This window comes from Cnephaeus nilssonii (assembly GCF_951640355.1).
Source record: "Cnephaeus nilssonii genome assembly, chromosome: 5".
Classification (NCBI taxonomy): domain Eukaryota; kingdom Metazoa; phylum Chordata; class Mammalia; order Chiroptera; family Vespertilionidae; genus Cnephaeus; species Cnephaeus nilssonii.
The window spans coordinates 58,047,935-58,064,459 of NC_137076.1; positions in this window are offsets into that span (position 1 = coordinate 58,047,935).

Consider the following 16,525-nt stretch of genomic DNA (forward strand, 5'->3'; position numbering starts at 1 on the left):
CTTGACATGCAGGTGAATATTTTAATAGGTTGCTGTTGCATTCTTTTTTAGTGTTCTCAGTTAAATTCTTTAATCCATCCAGTCATAGGTTTTCTTATTAAGAAGGTTTTGAAACTTGTTTTAAGTAATTTAAAAGAAATTTCTAGATATGAGACTAAGGCTTTGTGCCTATACAACTGTCACTCATTTATAGTGAAACATAAATAGCAGTATATAAAAAAAAAAGAAGTACCTTCCTGTGATTTTCTACTTCCACATTAGTAAAAATCCATGTGGCTTTCCATTGTGTGTGATAAATGAGATTTATTATGTACATATCTGGCCTGCCGACTTACATTTATTTTTTAATAAATTAAAAAATTTTAATCTTAACCTGCTTGTATGTTCAGAGAATGTTCTTATACTAAGTTGTCTTTTTAAAATAAAGAATAAAAACAGCACAATTCTGTTGGTATATATATATTTTAAGTAGTTTTAACAGTATTACTGGGTATATCTAATCACATGGATGACCCAAGCACCAAGACAATGTACTTTTTAAAATGTACGTTTTCACCCTAACCGGTTTGGCTCAGTGGATAGAGCGATGGCCTGCTGATTAAAGGGTCCCAGGTTCGATTCTGGACAAGGGCATGTACCTTGGTTGCAGGCACATCCCCAATAGGGGGTATGCAGGAGGCAGCTGATCGATGTTTCTCTCTCATCAATGTTTCTAACTCTTTATACCTCTCCCTTCTTCTCTGGAAAAAATCAATAAAATCAATAAATAAATAAATAAATAAGTAAATACCGTATTTTCGGGCGTATAAGACGACTGGGCGTATAAGATTTTCCTGGGTTAAAAAGTCGTCTTATATGCTGGAAAATACGGTGTGCACACACACACACACACACACACACACACATATATACCGTATTTTCCAGCTTATATGATGACTTTTAACCCAGGAAAATCTTATATGCCCAGTCATCTTATACGCCGGAAAACACGGTAATAATAAAATGTACGTTTTTCAATAAAAATAAAGTGTTGAACCAAAAGAGAATATGAGACTTAACCTTGTCTCTGGAGTAACTTACAAGTAAAAAACAATAGGATTCTAGTGACTGTGCTGTCTAAACCAGAGCAAGAGAATTCAGAGAATGATTAAAGCAAAAATTGTTTCAACTTCCTTGAACTTTTTCAGTTAATTTCTGTGTATTTCTATCTATGGACTTCTCACATTTGAATTTGAAGTTTGTGGGAAGAGCCCAGCCGGTGTAGTGCAGTGTAGCCTCGACCCATGAACTAAGAGGTCACTGGTTCAGTTCCCCCTTAAGGCACATGCCTGGGTTGCAGGCTTGATCCCCAGTGTAGGGCATGTTGGAGGTATAATGGATATTTCTCTCTCTATTCCTCTCTTTTTTCTCTCTCTAAAATCAATAGAAACATAATTTTTTAAAAAGAATATTAAAAATAAAGTTTGTGGGAAGAAATGACCTTTACTCTCTTAATATTTTATAATTAAACTAAAGGCCCGGTGCATGAAATTCGTGCATGGGGGCAGGGATGTGTGTCCCTCAGCTCAGCCTGCACCCTCTCCAATCTGGGACACCTCGAGGGATGTCTGATGCCTGTTTAGGCCTGATCCTGGATGACATCCCTCTCACAATCCAGGATTGCTGGCTCCCAACCACTCGCCTGCCTGCCTGCCTGCCTGCCTGATTGCCCTTAACCATTTCTGCCTGCCAGCCTGATCATCCCCTAACCACTCCCCTGCCAGCCTGATCGACGCCTAACTGCTCCCCTGCCGGCCCGATTGCCCCTAACTGTCCTCCCCTGCCAGCCTGGTCACCCCTAACTACCCTCCCCTCCTGGCCTAGTCACCCATAACTGTCCTCCCCTGCAGGCCTGGTTGCCCCCAACTGCCCTTTCCTGCAGACCTGGTCACCCCCAACTTCCCCCGCCCCCTTGCAGGCCTGATCCACAACTGCCCTCCCCTGCTGGCCATCTTGTGTCCACATGGGGGCGGCCATCTTGTGTGTTGGAGTGATGGTCAATTTGCATATTACCCTTTTATTATATAGGATTAGCATTAGATTATAGTAAAGAAATCCGACCGATAAAGCTAACATGATCCCATGACAGGTTCATGCTGAATTTCTTAAAATGTGGGACTGGAGTGGGGGATAGGAGTGAAGCTGATTAGAAAATTTTATCCTTCAGGCCTGGCGTCTGCTTGTGTGTGAGCAAAAGGTCTAAAGTAGGGAGAAAATGAAGGGGGGAAAGTGAGAGACACTGTGAAGGGCGACTATGGGAAGCCAAGGAAGGACCTGGGACAATGAGTATTTTAGTGATATTAATATACAGTAACTGAGTAAGAGCCTTCTGGTTTATTCTAGAATCATTTATGCAAACATCAATATAAAATCTCACCCATATCACGCACATACCTGTACCATTGGTGTTACCTAACAGTGACACCTGGGGATATTAATAGGGTCTACCCAGCTTTTGACAGGGAAGCAAGAGAAGAACCAGTTCCATAGAATGTATTTTAAAGGACACAGGAGACATAACTAAAGTTATTTTTCATTGTATCCTATGAGTCTTGTTCACTCAACATAAAACCACTAGAGGCCCAGTGCATGAAATTTGTGCACTCGGTGGGGGGAGGGGGTCGGTCCCTCAGCCCAGCCTGTGCCCTCTCACATTCCAGGAGCCCTTGGGGGATGTCCTTAGCACAGACGAAACATCCTTAGCACTGCCGCAGAGGCGGGAGAGGCTCCCACCACCACCACTGCAGGGCTTCTGGCTGAGCAGCGCTCCCCCTGTGGGAGTGCACTGACCACCAGGGGACAGCTCTTGTGTTGAGTGTCTGCCCCCTGGTGGTCAGTGCACATCATAGCGACCGATCATTCAGCTATTCCATTGGTCGGCAAACTCATTAGTCAACAGAGCCAAATATCAACAGTACAACGATTGAAATTTCTTTTGAGAGCCAAATTTTTTAAACTTAAACTTCTTCTAACACCACTTCTTCAAAATAGATTCTCCCAGGCCGTGGTATTTTGTGGAAGAGCCACACGCAAGGGGCCAAAGAGCCGCATGTGGCTCACGAGCCGCAGTTTGCTGACCACGGAGCTATTCAGTCGATTTGCATATTAGCCTTTATTATATAGAATTTGACTGATAGAACTATTAATATAGTAAAAACATCTCTTAATGAAAAGAGATAAGAGATTCCCAAAGTTCAGGGAAAGGTCAAGGGAAGCATGAAAGAACAAGCTAAAAATGCTTCCGCCTCCAGACCTACTATCTCTTCCTGCCCTGGGTGAGTCTGAGTGTTTGTTATAATCGTCAGACCTCACAGAGCCCACAGGCTCTAGGAGACAAAAACAAACAAACAAACAAAAATGTCAAAGAGTCACATGCCATGACTTTGATGCAAGGAAATGTGATGAGATAAAATCAGTTGGAATTCTATTCATTTTTCTACCTTTGAAAGAACCTTTCGCCAAAACCGGTTTGGCTCAGTGGATAGAGCGTCGGCCTGCGCACTCAAGCGTCCCAGGTTCGATTCCAGTCAAGGGCATGTACCTTGGTTGCGGGCACATCCCCGGTAGGGGGTGTGCAAGAGGCAGCTGATCGATGTTTCTCTCTCATCGATGTTTCTAACTCTCTATCCCTCTCTCTTCCTCTCTGTAAAAAATCAATAAGATATATAAAAAAAGAAAAAAGAAAGAAAGAACCTTTCAAAGTGCAAAGCCTAGTGCACAGAGGACAATGAACACTTCTACATTCTGGGCAGGAGTCTTCACAGTTCTTGTCTATCAAATTCTCTCGTTTCTATGAACCAATGACTGATGTATGTTTCTGTTGAACTCCCCAAATCTGTAAGTATCCCAAGTCTGTACTCCAAGTGGTTACTATTAATTCTCAGAACTGTCATGAGAGATGAAATCCAATATTATTTCTGATTTAAAATACAAGCAGCAGGGATGAGGGTGCCGCCATTGGTTGCGTGACCTTCTTTTTCATTTTTGCTAAAAGAAAACTTAAGGCAAGAATAGCACTTTTGGTAGTAGACATTGACAGTCCCTTCAGGATAAGTAACCTATATATTTTTTTAAAAAATGAAACCTTGAGAGAGCAATGCTGTCATCTATTTCAATGACTTGTATAATATTTCATAATTTTATTAGGAAATTCTAGGAAAATCCTATATTTCAGCATCCACTATATTGGCTGCTTTTGACAAAATCTGGGTAATGTTTCCTTTAGGTCTTTATGAGTTTTTTCATTCTTCTGAAACATTTGCAATTACTAATTTTGCATCTGAAAACAAGAAAGCATGGATGCCAAACTCATGAACACACTTTATCTGATCAGACTTCCCTTACATCAACATGACATCAGACTTACATATTTTCTTTCGGGTTCAATGACCTATGATTGTGTAATAGTGGTTCCAGTTCGAAATTTAGGTGATTCTTCCACTTGCAACATTGAGAAGGTGTTTCTGTGGTAGGCAGTTAAGACAGACTTGAGCAGAGCAAAAACCACGGGACAGTTTACACAGGTCCCCAGGACAGAAAGTCCCGGACACAGCGGGCAGAACTGGTAGAGCAAGTTTTGAAGATAAGTATTGTTTTTTGGTGTGTGTGGTTTTTAATATATATTTTATTGATTTCAGAGAGGAAGGGAAAGGGAGAGAGAGATAGAAATATCAATGTAAGAGAATTATTGATGGGCTGCCTCCTGCATGCCCCCTATTGGGGATGGAGCTCTCAACATGGGCATTGTGCCCTTGACTGGAATCTAACCCGGGACCCTTCAGTCCACAGTCAGACTCTCTAGCCACTGAGCCAAACCAGCCAGGGCTTTTGGTGTGTTTTTTAATTTATTCATTTGTTGTTGTTGTTGCTAATCCTCACTTGAGGACAATTTTCTATTGATTTTTAGAGAGAATAGAAGGGAGGAGGAGAGACAGAGAGACACATTGATTTGTTGCCTCCCACATGAGCCTGACCGGAGCTGGGGATCTAGCCTGCAACCAAGGCATGTGCCCTTGATAGAAATTGAACCCAGGATCCTTCAGTCCACAGGCTGACTCTCTATCCACTGAGCCAAACCGGCTGGGGTGAGATAAGTATTGGTAATCAGGACCTCACCCCAAGGCACCATTTCCTCCCCTAGATTGTCTCAGGTTTTGTCGGCCAGATTCTCCCCCTGACCTTTTCTCCCCTGGCATATTCTCCTTCCTCTTAGACCCTCCTTCTCCATGCCCTCCACCTGAATTCCATACAAAGACAGATGACAGGACAGGCCCTGATAGGTCAGCACCAAGAAGAAAGCAGTTAACCCCCTTCCAAGAGGATAAAAGGACCCCTAGCCTACACCCCAGGGCAGCTCTTTGAGCTGCCTGCCCACTGGAGACTTCCTTTCTAGGACTGAGTGTTGTCCCATGCACCAAGAGGTCACTGGTTCAATTCCTTGTCAGGGCACATGCCCGGGCTGGGAGCTCAATTCCTAGTAGGGACATGCAGGAGGCAGCCGGTCAATGATTCTCATCAGTGTTTCTATCTCTCTCTCCTTCTCCTTCTTCTCTCTCTAAAATAAATAAAAACATATTTTTTTAAACAATTTTATGCTTTAGTCAGGGAGAAATTGATGGAGAAACTGATTACTTTTTAATAATACTAAGGTTTAAAAGCTAATACCAAATATCTCAGGTCATCTTCTAGGATAGAGCATAGCCAAAGGCTCTAGTTAGAACACTTAACAATGTGGATATTGATGCTCCATTAGCCTCAAACCACAAGGAGGCGCTGCCTCCAGTGAACCAGCCAGGACCTGATGGTTTCAGCCAGGCTTCTGCTGCCCTCTTCCAAGTTTATATCCCACAACTTACATTTAAATGTATCATATATATATATATATATATTATATATATATATATATATATATATATATATATAACTAGAGGCCTGGTGCACAAAATTCGTGCACTTAGGGGGGTCCCTCAGCCCAAATTGTGAGAGGGCACAGGCCAGGCTGAGGGACCCCACTGGTGCACAGTCAGGGCTGGGGAGGGACGCAGGAGGTTAGCCAGCTGGGGAGGGACCGCAGGAGGGATCCAGGGCATGTCCAGCCTATCTTGCTCAGTCCCGATCAGCTAGACCCCAGCAGCAAGTTAATCTACCAGTCGGGTGTCTGCCCCCTGGTGATCAGTGTATGTCATAGCAAGCGGTTGAGCAGCCTTAGCATATCATTAGCATATTACACTTTGATTGGTTGAATGGATGACCAGACACTTAGCATATTAGGCTTTTATTATATAGGATTTTATTGATTTCAGAGAGGAAGGAAGAGGGAAAGAGAGAGAGAGATAGAAACATCTAGGGATCGAGCCCACAACTGGGCATGTGACCTGACCGGGAATCAAACTATAACCTCCTGGTTCATAGGTCGATGCTCAACCACTGAGCCACTCTGGCTGGGCAGATTTATAAATTTGAGAGTAGGAAAAAGCAAGTCATGATCAAAAATTCTGTAACAGTCCATTTAAAGGAAAATGATAACCAACAGGTATATTGAGGTGTGCTAACAATGTGCACCTCAAACTTCTGTGTGACTGAAGAATTCATTACCCGAAAGCTTAGGACATGAATTGTGGGGTCCCACCCACAGATCCTGATTCAGTAGATTGGAGCATGATGTGAGAATTCGTATTTTTACAAGCTTTCGGTGCTATCTCTGCTGCTGGTCCTCGGGCACACCCTGAGTAACACTGCTCTAATGTAACCAAGGTGTAGTTGAGAGAGCCTAGGGGCTTGGGCCTGGGGAATGGAAAATACTGGTGGCCAGGAAGCCAAGTTAAGACCAGGTTGTCAGAAGGAACCACGGCTAAGCTGACCACAAGAATGTCACCCACCCTGCCCTCCTTACTGAAAAACGCAGAGGTAGCTGATTTTATCTCCCTTTCTGTCTGCTTCCTTGCAGATGTTGAAACCACTGGCCCGCATGTGAAGTTGATCAAGGTTTGACCGCTACATGACCTTCAGAGGGTGGTGGTCATGAGTAGTTGGCCATCTTCCCTCCACAGTGCAGGCACAAACATAGTTACCAGGCAAGACAGCTGGAAAAGGAAGTCACTGGGCACTGGGATGGAAATTCCACAATTTCTGTCTGACTTTTTCAGAAAGCCCACCTCTGTGCTCAAGCCCGCTTTGTCCCCAGTTTGTAAAAGCAGCCAAGCAGAGCCAGCCGCCGAGCCAGCACAGCGGACCTTCCTTTCCTCTGTGCTCCCTCCTTTGTGCTGGAGCATAAGCCTAATAAAATCTGTTTGGAAATTTCTCTGGGGCTTCTCCCTCCATTTTCATCTTGGGGAACCCAAGAACCCCAAAGCCAGGTAGCATAGTGACTTCAATACTACCAACAGCAGGTTCCCAAATAACGTTTGCTATAACACTGCATGAAAAGGGGCCACATGCTCACCTGATATGCTCAGGGAAGGCCTGCATGGTGGCCTTGCCAACTCAGAGACCTAAAGTAATCACAAAGGATGGTCTGAAATTAAAGCTTTTTAACTGAAAGCAGTTTATGGCAAGTAGCCATGTCCTAGGCTAGAATCTTCCATGACGAAAGTCAGTCTTTACCTTGACCGAGCTTGTCTATGGTCTTTTGCACCTAAGATAACATACCTTGGAATGTCAGGGAATCTCCTTTTTCCAGACCCCTCAGGGCACCACCAATGCACTAGGGCAGACTCTGTAAATCCTCCCAGTTATGGTTATCATGTTAATTGTTGACTGTTAACTATCCTGTACCTGTCTATGTAAAAGATGTTTGTGTCTATCATTTTACTTTTCTTAAATATGTTTTTAAAAATTGATTTTTAGAGAGAGAGGGAGAGAGAGAAAGAGACATTGATAGGTTGCCTCCCGTATGCCCCCCCCCCCCCCCCCCCACCGGGGATTGAGCCCTTAACCCAAGACCTTTCAGTGCAAAGGACGACGCTCATCTAACTGAGACACACCAGCCAGGGCCATTTTACTTTTCATCCAATTCCGGAGGTTTTCCAATTCCCACCTTCCGAATCTATCACCAGTGGATTTCATGTAAACCACTTGAGTCTTCTCTTTTGATTATAATAGTGAAAATTGAGAGTGGGGAAGGACATGTAATGAGAATAGAGCCACAGTTATCTAATAATTATGCACCTTACTAACTATAGATAAGAAGTTTTCTTACAGACCCTGGGAAACTGGAGGATGAAACAGGCCTACAAAAGGTAAGACACCTCAGAGCCCAGATGGGTCCATTACTCAGAAAAGAAATACATTTTGAGAACAGACCAAGGACAGGAAACACTTTGATTTGGTTGCTGCACCTGGACCCTGACCCCCTCCAGGAGTTTTTCTCAGGAACGCTGACCATTCTCCAGTCCCAGAACGAGCTGAGCTGTTTGTAACATCATAGATTAGCCACCTTGTTATCAGAGTTTGAGCTTCTGCAGGCCGGACTGCAGACTCTACCCTCGCCTTTCCATGTTACATTTGTAGTTTGCAGCTGTGCGTAGCTATCTTCTCCCTCGTTCTATATAATAAGCGAGGAATATGCTAATTATCCGTTACACCTTGAGGCGTAATGAACAACCGAATAACGACCAGATCACAGAGCTACAGGAGGGGGAGGTGGGAGGAGTGCGGGGGGAGCTCCAGGAGGGCGGGGCAGCGAGCTACATCGGAGAGCTACCAGCGGCAGTGGGCAGGTGGCCAGCTGAGGCAAGTGGCAGCAAGCTACTCATGCACGAATTCATGTGCAGGGCTATACCATGTATATAACCAGCCAACTGGCAAGGGAGGTCAGAGCCGATTTTTGTGGGTGACCAACTGCTCTCCCATACTTCTGGCAGTATTGGAATAAACGCTCATATATGATTCCACGCTGTCTCTGCTTAATTGGCTCAAGTGGTGACAGGCAGCCCAGACCCTTTGGTTGTCTGGTTACAAAATTGCAGTTCTTTGGAGCATTATCTCAATACATTAAGATTTTGCTTCCTGGCAATAATAGTCGACAGTTTGGCTCAAATAAACTCACAAAAATTCTTTAAAGGTTTGAATGTTTCTTGTGTTGACAATGTTGAAGGGATGCCTTAGGACAGTGATGGGCAACCTTTTGAGCTTGGTGTGTCAAACTTCGCCAAAAAACTGAGCATAACTCGGGGAGTGTGTCACTTTGAGGAAAAAAACATTATTTCGCAATATTTATAGTTTAAATAACATAAATGTATAATTGTTATATGTAATTGTATTTAATAAACCAAAAACTAAATATTTAACTTACCTGCTTAGTGACTTCTTTGTTCATCCGTCAGTCGGTTTCTTTTGTTGGTCTTGATATTATTTAGCTTGTTTGGGGTGCCGTGAACTAAGATAAGTGAGGAGGAGGGGGAATTCTTTAACTAACCTGCCTAATAGTGACTTTTTTGTTGCTGAATTTCATTGGCTAAATCTTCAATTGAAGGTTGGTATTTTGTACACTTCAGGCCCAAGCAAGCGCTACTAACTTCATCTGTCAATCTGTTTCTTTTGTTGGTTCTGATATTATTTAACGCTGAGAATAAGGCCTCACCAAAGTATGTAGAGGGAAAAATTGTGAGTAAAGCCATTGCTATATTTTTCAGGGTGCTAAAAGTGTCTGGTAGTCAGTTCCAGGCACTCCAAATTTCCTGTTCGTAGTGGCACTCCTCTTGATTCTCCAAGCGGCACCTTTCCAGATTCTCAAGTTTTGACCTCAAGTCGACAAACACCTGAGCCCAGATACTGTCTTGAAATTCTGCAAGTTGCATCTCCAAATCATCAATTTGCAACCATTGGAAACCATTTAATTCTAAACTACTGTAGACTACTACATCAGGATACTTAATTATTTTCATGGTCTGTTCTAGACTTCTAAATTGACTAAATCTATCACTAAACTGGTCAAGTAACAAGTCTAAAACATGCTGGTACTTCATAAGCAAGAGTTCCACTTCATTTTGTACAGCTGCACTGGCCTTCTCAAAATACTTTGTTACTTGAGGAAAATACTTATAAGTTTTAGTTTCTACATCTCGCTTGAAAATTTTAACTTTACTTTCAAAAGCTTTTATGTACCCAAACATAACGTCAATACTTTTGCCAAAACCTTGTAACTTTAAGTTCCGTTCATTAATATGAACAGAGAGATCTGTAAAAAACATCAGGGTGTTGACCCACTTATCATCATTAAGCTGAGGAAAGTTTCCCAGATCCTTATCGTCAAGAAATACCTTAATTTCTTCAAAGCACTCCACAAAGCGCTCAAGAACTTTGCCTCAGCTCAGCCATCTTACATTATTGTACATCAGCAGTCCACTGTAGGTGGAATCAACCTCCAGTAAAAGTGCCGAAAATTCTCGCTTGTGAAGGGGGCGAGCAGCTATTAAATTAACTATTTTTGTAACAACTGACATTAAGTCGTTGAAGTCGGTGAATCCTGCCTTGGCACATAAAGCCTCCTGATGGATAATACAATGAAAAGGCACAATCGGATGTCCAATAGCTTCTGTAAACAATTTGACAAATCCGACTTTTTTCCCCACCATATTTGGTGCCCCATTTGTCGTCACTGACACAACTTTAGAGATATCAATGCTTAGGTCACGAAATGTTTGTATAACAACCTTACATATTTCGCTTCCTGATTTACTTGTTGACACTGATACTAACTTTATCAACTCTTGTCTCATTGTGAGACCATCAGAATATCGACCAATAATGGCCAACTGAGCGTGTGATGTGACATCATTAGTTTCATCAAGAGAGATTGAAAAATATTTACACTTTCTTATGTCTCTCTTTAATTGATGTTGTACGTTTGTGTTCAGTCTCATTATTCGGTCTTTTATGATATTTCTACTGAGTGGTAACTCAGATATTCTCTTAATAATTGCATCTTTATTCTGCATATTGTGAAATAGAACTGGTGCACATCTTAGGAGAGTTTCTTTAATAAATTCTCCCTCACTGAGCGCTTTTCCATGCTGAGCTATAGAGTGAACAATGCTCAAACTTGCAGATGTTAAATTTGTAGAGCCTTTCATAAATTTTAGGATGGAATTAGTTTGGCTCTTATAAAGGTGTAGCTGCCTAGAAATTTATTCCTTCCTTTCATCCTCACTTTTTTCTAAGAGCTGGGAATAATTAGTTTCAAAATGTCTATTTATATTCCACATTCTGCTTACTACCGTTTCAGTACATAGAACGCAAAATGATCTGCCATTTTTTTCTATAAAGCCATACATCTCGGTCCATGTCTCTTGAAAGGGTCGGCCACTGCTACTACCACTTCCTTTGCTTAACCTTAGTTTTTTATTTTTTGGGTTCTCCATCAGGGGGGCAGTGACAGAAGATAGAATTATAGATAGCTTGTTAGGCCTGCAGGCAATTAGGGGTTAACTAGCCTAACTAACCACAAAATGGTGCATATAACTGTCTTTTAGGAAAGGGCAGGGTTAATAAGCAGAAATAGGGGTTAATAAGGATGCACAACAGTAATAGTGGTGAAATGGTCTGCACTATGGAGCAAGATGGTGTTCCTTATGTGAATTAAAATGGCTGCCGCTATTTCTAATGGCGGGAAATGGCACCCATAGCACGCCACAAACCCTCACCTCTCCCAGCCTCCCCCTCACTTATCTCAGTAATGATGGATTAGAGATCCATGACACCCCAGAACAGTAGATAATGGTTGCTGTGGTTAACTGTTATTTGGTTACTGGTAATGGCAGGGCCCCCAGAGATGCATCCCCCGCTGCGTTCCGCTGCTCCCTGCTCTGCCGGCGGAAGTGAGGGCAAAGATCCCGGCTTAAACGGAAGTCCCAGAACTAGACACTCTGTGCCAGACTTCTGTTGTTTTGGCCTACAGACCTCCGGCACAGAGTGTCTAATAGGGGAGGATGAAACATTTGTGACTACTTCAAGACTCTAGTCGCAAATGTTTTATCCTCGGCATGCGGCCGCCTCAGCGGCCGAGTGTCATCAGAAATGGCTACGCGTGTCTAGGTTCCCCATCACTGCCTTGGGAACTTAACTCTTGTTTTTATCAATTAGCAGATGGTAAAATTGGTTTCATATAAGTCGCAGAACCTATCCATGAAGTTAAGGGAGGACTTAAAACTCACCATGTTAGGGGCAAAAATAGAACATTGGGGACTAGCTATGGTAATGGGAAATATTAATCATGCCCTCTTAACCATGATTATCTTGTTCTGGTTAAAGAAAGGACTCTCTAACCTGGCTGGGAGTTGTATGCCCCCGGGGACCTGGGAATCAACCTTGGAATGCGGTCCATTCTCATTTAAGAACTGCCTATTATCATGGAAAGATTAACAAGCTGGTTGACCAAACAATGGGGTCCCACCCGAATCTGCATTGCATATTTCCCCACGCCTATAATCCCTACTTCCCCAAGTAATCTTTGTCTTATGCTATATAAACCGCTGGTTTATGAGGTTGCTGAGCAGATTTTTGTGGATGACCTGCTGCTCTCCCATACTGCCGGCAGTATTGGAATAAACGCTCATATATGATTCAACACTGTCTCTGCTGATTTGGCTCAAGTGATGACAGCAGTCCATACCCATTGGTTATCCAGTTTCAACCAGAGTAACTCCTGGTAAGCTATCTGCATATCCAATATTCAAGATAAAAACATTTTCTCTGAAATACTATAGAATAATCTTCCTAACCCTACTCTTAAAATAAAATCCATGTTACTGGGAGGTCATCTTAATCTGAAGATATGTTAAAATAGCTGTTAAAGTTTAATTTTACTTTGCTTTGGCAAAATGTTTTAAAACAGTGCTTTTCACATTTTTTTATGCATATGAAGCACCTTTGAGGATCTTATTAAAATGCAGATTCTAATTCAGCAGTTCTGGGAGGAGACCTTAGATTCTGCTTTTTCTAACTCGCTTCCAGGTGAAGGTTTTGAGCTTATAGCTGAAGGCCTGGAGTTTACTGTGATCTCAATTTTCAGACTTCATCAGGCTTAGGGGAACAGGTTTTTCAAGAAAAACATGCAGGGCTCAGTGATTCGAGACAGCAGAAAGAAAGTGGTTTCAGGCAAGAGTAAGAGACCTGAGTGTCCATGGTGAGGACATTAGAATGTTTCTGTTGGGAACGGCACCAGGTGTTAGACTGGTGGGGTCAGACCAGACCTGGGTTCAGCAACCTCGGTACTTGAGTTCTGGTTAGGAAAGAATTCAGAGCCAAGACTCAAACTATAAGAGAACATTTATTTAGAAAATCACAGAGGTGGAAGAAGTACGTGGTGGGAAAAAAAATGGGTTTAGGAAACAAGTTACAAAGGCAAAAGAAGGGCCTTTATAGTTTAGAAGTGAGAAAGGTAAAGGTGATGAGCCTGGGGAGATGGGGAAGGGAGGAGGAAGGGAAAGATGTGGGCTCCCAGGAGGAAGAGTGAGCTATGTCCCCTTTCCTAAGGGTCTTAAGGGTGGAGTTTTTCAGGGAGGTCACTGGCGAAGGTCTCAATAGAATAGCCAGAAGCTGAAATACAACTGAGGCCTACCTAGATGTTATCTCTAGGGATGAAAGGTCAGGGGGTCATGATCAGCAATGTGAAAGGTAGGATGGTCCAAAAGGCAAGACCAGCGATGTGCTAGGGAAGGAAAGGTCACCCTGGGGATGACGTCCTAGCCTGCAATTGTCCATTGCTAGGCACAGAGGGCTTTTCACTCTGGTGATCTTTTGTACCTGGCCAATCGTCCTTGCCTCTGCTCATGTCTAACTGTCTACCACCGCACTTATGCTGTTGAGGTTCACCAGTGATGGGTGACTGTCTATCCTTGAGAAGATTCTCAACCTTGGCTGCATAAATCTAAATGTGGGGCCTATGCACTGTTTTGGATAGATACATTGAAATAGGTTACATCATTATTATATTTATAAGAGCTGCCTGCCCTTTTCTTTAAAATGGCAATAGGAATGTGTTCTATGCCTGGAGCAAGTGCAATATTTTGAACTTGATTCAACTTTCTTGTACTTTTTCAACGTGAGATTATTACTGGAAAGGGGACCTGGTCCTGAACGAGTCTGCCTAGGGCCAGCAGGTAGTGTGTGAGTTCTAGACTTCGTGCAGAAATGATTACACAAGTCCAAGAGAATTTTAGAGGACGTTTATTGAAGCTGGAGGCAGTGAAACAAGGAAGGGCTGGGGAAAGGAGCCTAGGCTAGCTGCTTTGGCTCACTAAGAAGTCAGGAAAAAGGGGGCCTTGGGAACAGGTTCAAGTGGTTTGCCGGGGATGAGCTGCCACTGCCCATTGCTGTCCTGGTTGCAAGCCTCCTGGGGTCCCTTAGAATTGAGGAGATGTGTGCCTGGGGGGTGGGGGGGGAGGGGGATTGGGGAGAAGGCTCCAGTGTGCTCCTGGCAGGAAGTAAGAGGGGTGCTTTGTTTTGAGGGGTTTTAAAAGCTGGGTGTTTAGGGGGGGATTTCAATAGAATATTCACCACCTTTATGCTTATGTACCAAAATGAGGTTTATTCTCTTGAACTTCCATCTGTCCTTGGGTAGGGTTGGCAAATGGCACTAGCTAGATTTCTGCTGTCTCCCTGAGTAGGGTGAGTTAAGCTAATATTTACCCTCACTTACTCTTACATGCCCCTGGTTTAGGGAAGAGAGGATTTACTAGATGGCTGCAAACTGCTTGGCATCTAGATTTTCTAGATGGCTGCAAACTGCTGTTTAACAATCTGTCCGTTTCCCTATTCTGCTTGTCTTGGCTTACTAGCCTGTCTCAAGATTGTTCACTGAACTAACCTTTTTTTAAAAAGATATGTTTTTATTGATTTTAGAGAGAGGGAGAGGGAGAAACATCAATGATGAGAGAGAAACATTGATCGGCTGCCTTCTGCATGCCTCCTACAGGGAATTGAGCCCACAACCCAGGCATGTATCCTGACTGGGAATTGAACCGTGAACTCCTGGTTCATGGATCGATGCTCAACCACTGAGCCACACTGGCTGGGCTGAATTAACATTTTTAAGATTACATAAACACAATATTATAAAGCATAGTTCTATTTGAGAAAAGTATTTAAAACCTACCAACAAATTGGTAGGCTAATTAGCAAAAGTGTTAAGTACTAAAATATTGACCAGTTTACTTTTTTGCTATGATATATCTACCACATGTAACAAGATATTGTATCTCCTTTAAGGAAGACCAACATTTAGAGGTGCATATAAATGCAATTACCCTAAATTAGGACTGTTTCATTCAGATTTCCGAGGTAAATTAATATAACTTTAAATACGTTGTAATAAGCATAAGTAAGCACTGCTATAAGATTAGGCACACTTTACCTACTATATGTTAAGCACCCTAAATAAATAAATTTGCTATTGGAAATGTTGGCAGCAGCGAGAACGGCGCCAGGTATTAGACCAAGGGGATCAGATGGGACCTCAGTTCAGAACCTCAGTACTTGAATTCTGCCTAGGAAAGAATTCAGAGCCAAGACTCAAACAAACTATAAGAGGATGTTTATTTAGAAAATCACAGGCAGAGGGCGGTGGGCAGAGGTGAAAGAGAGTATAGGGGAAAAAAGAAAAAAAAGCTGACTAAAATTTAAAAACAACAAAAAAGTCACAGAAGTAGAATGGAGAAATAGAAGCAGTCTCAGGAAACAAGTTACAGAGGCAAAAGGGGCCTTTGGAGCATAGGAGAAAGATAAAGTTAAGGTGCCTGGAAGTAGGGGGAACAATGGGGAAGGGAAAGGTTCGGGAACATCCTAAGGGCTTTTAAGGGCAGGGTATTTTAGGGGAGGTCCTAGAGGAGAATCCTATCTAATAAAAGAGTAATATGCAAATTGACCATATTGCCACTACACCCACAAGCCACGCCACAAATCACGCCCACCAGCCAATCAGGAGCGAGTATGCAAACTAACCCAACCAAGATGGCTATGGCCACAGAGAGAGCAGGAGGGAGGCTTGGGTTGCCCCTGGCGATGGAGGAAGCCAAGCTTTCCGCACACACTGGCTGGCCCAGGCCTCTGCTTAAGGCTACAAAGTTTCAATTATAGAAGATAAATAAATCCCAACAGAAATGGCTACTGCCACAGAGCGAGCAGAAGGCTTGGCTCCGCTCCAGGCTACAAAGTTTCAATTGTAGAAGATAAATAAATCCCAGATACCAGGGCCTCTGCTTGGGTCGCCGGGGAGCATGGCTGGCCTGCAAACCACCACAGGCCCCTCGCCCAGGGCGCCCTATGCCCCAAGGGAACCCCCACCCTGATCCGGGACACCCTTCAGGGCAAACTAGCTGGCCCCCACCCATGCACCAGGCCTCTATCCTATCTAATAAGAGTAATATGCAGATTGACCATCACTCCAACACACAAGATGGCTGACCACATGTGGTCAAAGATCCTGCCTGCATGTGGAAACAAGATGGCTGGCAAGGGAGGGCAGTTGGGAGGGACCAGGCCCGCAAGG